This window comes from Hyaena hyaena, unplaced genomic scaffold, assembly GCF_003009895.1.
Source record: "Hyaena hyaena isolate Hyena2069 unplaced genomic scaffold, ASM300989v1 scaffold_313, whole genome shotgun sequence".
NCBI lineage: Eukaryota > Metazoa > Chordata > Mammalia > Carnivora > Hyaenidae > Hyaena > Hyaena hyaena.
Window position 1 is genome coordinate 239,113 of NW_024080945.1, and position 6,157 is coordinate 245,269.

At 40.4% G+C, this 6,157-nt stretch overlaps 1 non-coding gene across 1 annotated transcript; it reads left to right on the forward strand.

Annotated features, from left to right (window-relative positions):
- Window positions 1-5,048: 5,048 nt before the first annotated feature.
- On the forward strand, window positions 5,049-5,155 carry LOC120242690. Its single transcript, XR_005531138.1, has one exon. It is a non-coding gene; the product is annotated as a U6 spliceosomal RNA (small nuclear RNA).
- Window positions 5,156-6,157: the final 1,002 nt, after the last annotated feature.

Below are 6,157 nucleotides of genomic sequence, written 5' to 3' on the forward strand. Positions count from 1 at the left end.
TTAAACAGAACCTATGTGGAATTCATCTAATCTATCTTGGATAACAGCATCTAAGCCCAGATATTTCCCATAGAAAGAGATGCATGTGAAAACAAAACACATCAAAAAAAGAGATCAGACTTGTAGTTACCAGAGGTGGTGGGCAGGAGGAGGGGAGATAGGAGGAACGTGTCCAAAAGACACAAACTTCCAGTTATAAGATCAACAAGCACTGAGGAGGTAAAGTACACCACAGTGACCATAGTTAACACTGCTACATGGTATGTAGCAAAGTTGCTAAGGGAGTAAACCCTAACAGTTCTCATCTCAAGAAAAAAATTCTCTTCTTTTTGTGGTATCTATAGAAGATGACTGATGTTAACTAGACCTACTGGATAATCATTGCACAATATATGCAAATCAAAGCATCCTACTGCACACCTTAATTTATACAGTGATGTTTGTCCATTATTTTCCAATAAAATGGGGAGGTTTGAAAGGTGTGTTTGGTATCACCTGATGTATCAGTGAGGGTTCTCCAGAGAGATATATAAAGAAATTTATTGCATGGAATTGGCTCATGTGATTATGGAGGCTGAGAAGTCCTAAGACGTGCGGTTGGAAATCTGGAGACCCCAAAACCTCATAGCGTAGTTCCAGTCCAAAAGCCATCAGGCTGGAGACCCACAGAGAGCCACGTTCCAGTTTTCAATTCAAATCCAAAGATGGGAAAGGACTGATGTCCAAGCTCAAAGCAGGTGACAGACCTTCAACTGACTGGGTAATATCCAACCACATTAGGGAGTACAACTGACTTCATTCCACCTCCCAATTCCAGCATTAATCTCATGCAGAAACACCCTCAGACACACCTGTGGCCCAGTCAAGTTGACACATCAAATTAACCATAACACCTGGTCACAGAACTTTGGATCAGATATCACAATCCTCACAGCTCCCAACACAGGGTCTTACAAAAAAAGTAGAAACTCAAATATTTGTTGACTGGAGAATGTAGTTTTTATTTTCTCAATTTGTTAATTAAGAAACATATCCAGTAAAAATATTTTAGTAGTTCTCAAGCCAAATGACCCATTTAAAATAAACTACATTCACTTTACTAGCCTTTGGATGAAGGGCGTCACTGTTTATAAAACTTAAAATAAAAATGAGTAAGGAGAGGTTTTGGCATAGGCCACCTTCTTGATCCTTTTCAGACCTGTAGAGGAGTCCAGAAATTAGCAGGGGGAGACCTGAAGGAAGTGTGTTTCTGGAGAGAGCTGAAATAATGTGGACTAAGAATTTTTGTTGTAATGTGTTCATGTAACTAGTATAATTGGAAGGAAATGTTCTCCACCAACAGAGAGAGTGTATATTAAATCATACTCTTATTTAAGTGGAATAGACATTTAGGGCATGGACTTCAGGGTGAAACAGCCCAGTCAGGGACAACAACCTAACTATGCCCCTCAGTTCCAGGCAAGTTTTTCAATCTGTTTCTTTTGTTGTCCGAAGGGGACAATAGCAGTTACCATATGGTGGCTGTGTCAATTAATTTGGATATTACTTGATGTAGTTCCATAAACATCAGCTATCTTGTAACTATGTGGACATTTGGGAAATTTGTCACACACATGACTAAAGAGTTGTCTTCCAAGACTGAAGGTTTCAGCACATCAGATGGACCACAGGACAGCAGACAGAAGCCACAAACACAGCTCCACTGTATGATTAGATTAAGATCACAATCAATCTACCCAAGGTTATAAATTTATTACAGGCAACATGGCCACACAGAGTGGAGGCAGGTGCAGACTGTCACCACGAACTCTGAGGTCCCCATAAGGGAGTGGCATATGTCAGCGTATTGTCCACACAAGAAAGGGCTTTGCCGGATCCAAGAGCCCCTTTCCTGCTGTGGATGAAGAGGGAAAACAGAGACAAGTATACCCCAGCCATGTCTAGGTCATTAATAGAAAAACACAAACATTTGCCTAATTCCAGACCCTCAAGCCACGGTCAGCAATGGTCAGAGGAGTAACTGAGTCCATTCCCATGGGGCTCTAAACTGCTTCTCTGCCTCATTCACCAGCTTCCTGGGAGGCAGACTTCTTCACCAACGTCTGCCTCCTGACTCTGCTTAATGCCTTCAGTTTTCTAAGTGTGGTCCAAGGACAAAAGTTCATTGCCCTACAATGACCATCTTCAGTGTAAACGTAATGCTCCTTTTACTTCCAGTGTCTTCCCATGTCTTCCTATCCTCTCCAGCTGGACCGGACCCACAGGACAAATTCAAAGGGGTACCATCCAGGCAAAGAGCATTAGAGGCACTTGAAACGGGCTACTGCTGCCCTCCCTCAGTATTAATCTCCCTGACTTGCCCACAATGATGCCTGAAGGATCCCAGTTGAGACAATTGCTTAGAGAAAGGCAGAATTTTGTTGCTACTATTGCTAAAATGTAAATATTCCAGAGAAAAGAGATCCTCAACCTTGTGAATCATCTAACATGACACAATTTGAAAGAAAACAAAGGACAGGTTTTAGGAGCAGAGGAAGATGAGGGTGGGAAAGAAAAAAACACCAGATGGTGGACAGCTAGGTTCAGGGCTCAGGAGCACCAAAGAGACTGAGTGACTGAGTATCTGACATAGTGAAGATAAAAAGACAAAAGAAAGATCTGGAACTAGAGACAGGAGGTCACCAAAGAAAAGACTCCCATCTGCTAACGAGCAGCTCTTCTGCTCTTCTTTCAGTTAGCAAGGGAGTCAGAACACACCCCATGGTTCACAAGAGATGGGGAACGTAGTAATGTCCTACAAGGTTAACTGATAAACAATCAAACGGTTTATGACATGGGGGGAGGGGTGATAATGGCTCTTAATTGCCACGTAAATTTTAAATGGTTCTTCAACTTTAACCTTCACTACAAAGCACTAGATCATGTTATTGGCCTCATGCATGTAGCTGGTCTCTGAACTCCACCTGCCTGGATATGTCTCCACGTGCAACCTGAGTCAATTAATCCCTAACGTCTCAGAGCCCACAGTTTGCTGAGAACCTGTGCCATCTTGAGAAATTCGCAACCTAATATGTGTTGAAAATAATGCTACACCCTCTGTCCCCTACCACATATCCTCTGTTTTAGTGGTGGACTTAAACTCAAGGATCTGAGTTTCTAATACATTTGACCCTTGAGCAATGTAGGTTTGAACTCTGCTGGTCCACTTATGTGTAGATTTACTTTTTCAATATACCACAATACTGTAAATGTATTTTCTCTTCCTTAGGATCTTTTTTTAATGTTTATATTTGAGACAGAGAGAGAGAGAGAGGAAGACAGAGAGAAGTCATGAGCGACAGCAGGGCAGAGAGAGGGGGAGACAGAAGATCCAAAGCAGGCTCTGTGCTCTCAACCCAATGTGGGGCTCAAACCCACAAACTGTGACATCATGACCTAAGCTGAAGCCAGACACTTAACTGACTGAGCCACCCAGGCAGGTGGTGTTAAAGTCTCTTACTATTATTGTTTTGCTATTCATCAGTTTTTTATGCTTTTTATTAACTATTTTGTGTATTTGGGTACATGTTGGATGCATAAGTATTCACAACTGTTGTATCTTCTTATGTTTTTAATAACTTTTTCAGTAATTTGCTTTATTGTAAGGATATAGTATATAATACAAAGAATAAGCAAAAAATGTATGAATCGACTGTTCCTGGTATTCTACAGCTTCTGGTCAAAATAGGTTGTCAGTCACTTGGAGGTCTCAAAAGTTACATACAGACTTTTGACTGTGTGGGGGGTGGTCATACTAATAAATCTTGATTCAGGTAGCACCACATCAAACAGAACACAGACTTTGAAAGGAACTTACAACAATCTCAATTCGAGCTACACAATCTCAATTTCGAGCTGTACATCTCAAACATGAATATGCACCCAAGTCATCTGGGCATCTTGTTAAACTTCAGCTCCTGATTTGGTAGATCTGACTTTCTAACATGCTCTGCAATGATGCTGATGGGACAGTCACACTTTTCATAGCAAGAACAACATGTGAAGATAGTGTCAGTCAGCAGATGGAGTAAGACTGGTATTAACACAGCTTCAAACAAACAGAAGGATCCCCAGTGACTATGATCATGGATTCCTGATATCATTTAAAAGCCCACCAGTGGCGGTGCCTGGGTGGCCCAGTTGGTTAAGAGTTTGACTCTTGATTTCAGCTTAGGTCATGATTTTGCAGTTCCATGAGATCAAGCCCTACATTGGGCTCTGTGCTGACAGCAAAGAGCCTGCTTGGGATTCTGTCCCCCTCTTTCTCAGCCCCTTGGCTGCTCTTGCTCTCTCAAAAATACATAAATAAACTTAAAAAAAAAAGTCACCTGTGGAGGAAGGAACCTTCTAATAACTTCTGATTCTTAGGTCAGCTACAAACAGAAATCCAAGATCCAAAATGTAAATTTGCACATGTGAAACTCCTTCCTGAAAGTTTCATCAAAACATTCAACTGTAAGGCTGTCATTCTTCACTAATAAAAGAAGCATATCAAAGCCTACATTTTCTGATCTAGTTTCACCCCTTTCAAGCTCTTCGGTGGAAACGATGGAGATACAGGAGGAAGGACTTATCATCTGGAGACTAAATTAAAAGAAGACAATCGAAATGATACTAATTTCACTCTCTTCTTTTATTAGGGAAACTTCTCTCATGTTGATCTCTCCGGTGTCACCCAGCTAGTCCACAGATGATCACTAGAAAAAGTGGGATAAAACCACGAACTCTTACCCATTCTTAGTTTTGCTTCCACAGTCCGTAGGAAGACTTTCCACACATAACCTTTGCTTTTAGATGAGTACTTCACAATCATAACACATTATGCAAAGAGGAGAGAAGCAGGCTTTAATGAAAGTTTGGCACCTCACATGACTTACAAGCAAAAGACAAGCCCGATGACCTCTTTATAGAACCATCCAGCTACAATCAGCAGGAAAATATTGTCGATTTATGCTTAAAGCGCCAGGACCAGGAGCAAGAACTAGCTGTAGTATAAAATATACTGTCGTGTGCTCGCTTCAGCAGCACATATACTAAAATTGGAACGATACAGAGAAGATTAGCATGGCCCCTGCGCAAGGATGACACGCAAATTCGTGAAGCGTTCCATATTTTTTAGGACACTTCTGGGGATGAGCACTGAGTGTTATGTGGAAACTAATTTGACAATAAACTATTTGTAAAAAAAATAAAAAATAAAAAAAATAAAAGATGATAGATAATAAAATATATATACTATAACATTTATACTAAATGTTCCAAGAGCTAAGTGAAGATCTACTTATAGGGCAAAGCCAAGCACCTAAGGAACTAGCTAAAGACAGGAATTATTTCAAAAACAACAATCTGTAGTGTGGAACACCAAGGAAAACTGCTAAGGATACTTCTTCCACACACAAACAGTGTACTTATATTTGTGTTAAAGAGAATAGAGACTTCAGTTAGGTCCAAGACCAGACAAGAAACATGACAAGAGACATTTCTCGTGGGAAAATGCATTAGAAATCGACACACTGGATAATTCTCTTTATTCTGAATTTATCACACTTTAAGTCTTGGAAAGAAATAAATCTCTTAATTATTTTGGTCTTCTGCAGCATTATCAAACATTTTGGTGCATGATCTTTTCAAATCCTTGAAATGTCTGATTTGTGTATCTTGTGAAATACTGACTACAGAAAAGTCCAGTTTTAAAGGGCAAGCAGAGATATAGAGATTAAAAACAATTCCTTACCCTTAATCAGCTCAAGGTGCAGGTGGGGAGACAGATGTGTACACAAATAAAGCACTGAGGGAGGGAATGGGTAGGTGACCTTGGCTTGGTGGGAAATGAGGTAGCCTCAGCTACTAAAATACAATGTGTATAGTGAAGTGGTTTACAACATGGACACAGACTGTGCTCAAATGCTGGCTGCTCCACTTACTATCTACGTGTCCTTGGACAAATTACTTCATTTCTTTGTACCTCAGTTTCCCCAGTTGTAAAATCCTGTGAGAAAAGTACTGCCTTCCTTACAGAGTTGAAGATGAAATGAATCAAGATATGTAAAGTCTTTAGAAGAATGTCTGTCACAGAGGAAGCTTGACCTAAGTGTAAGGCTACCTCAGTCATTATTCT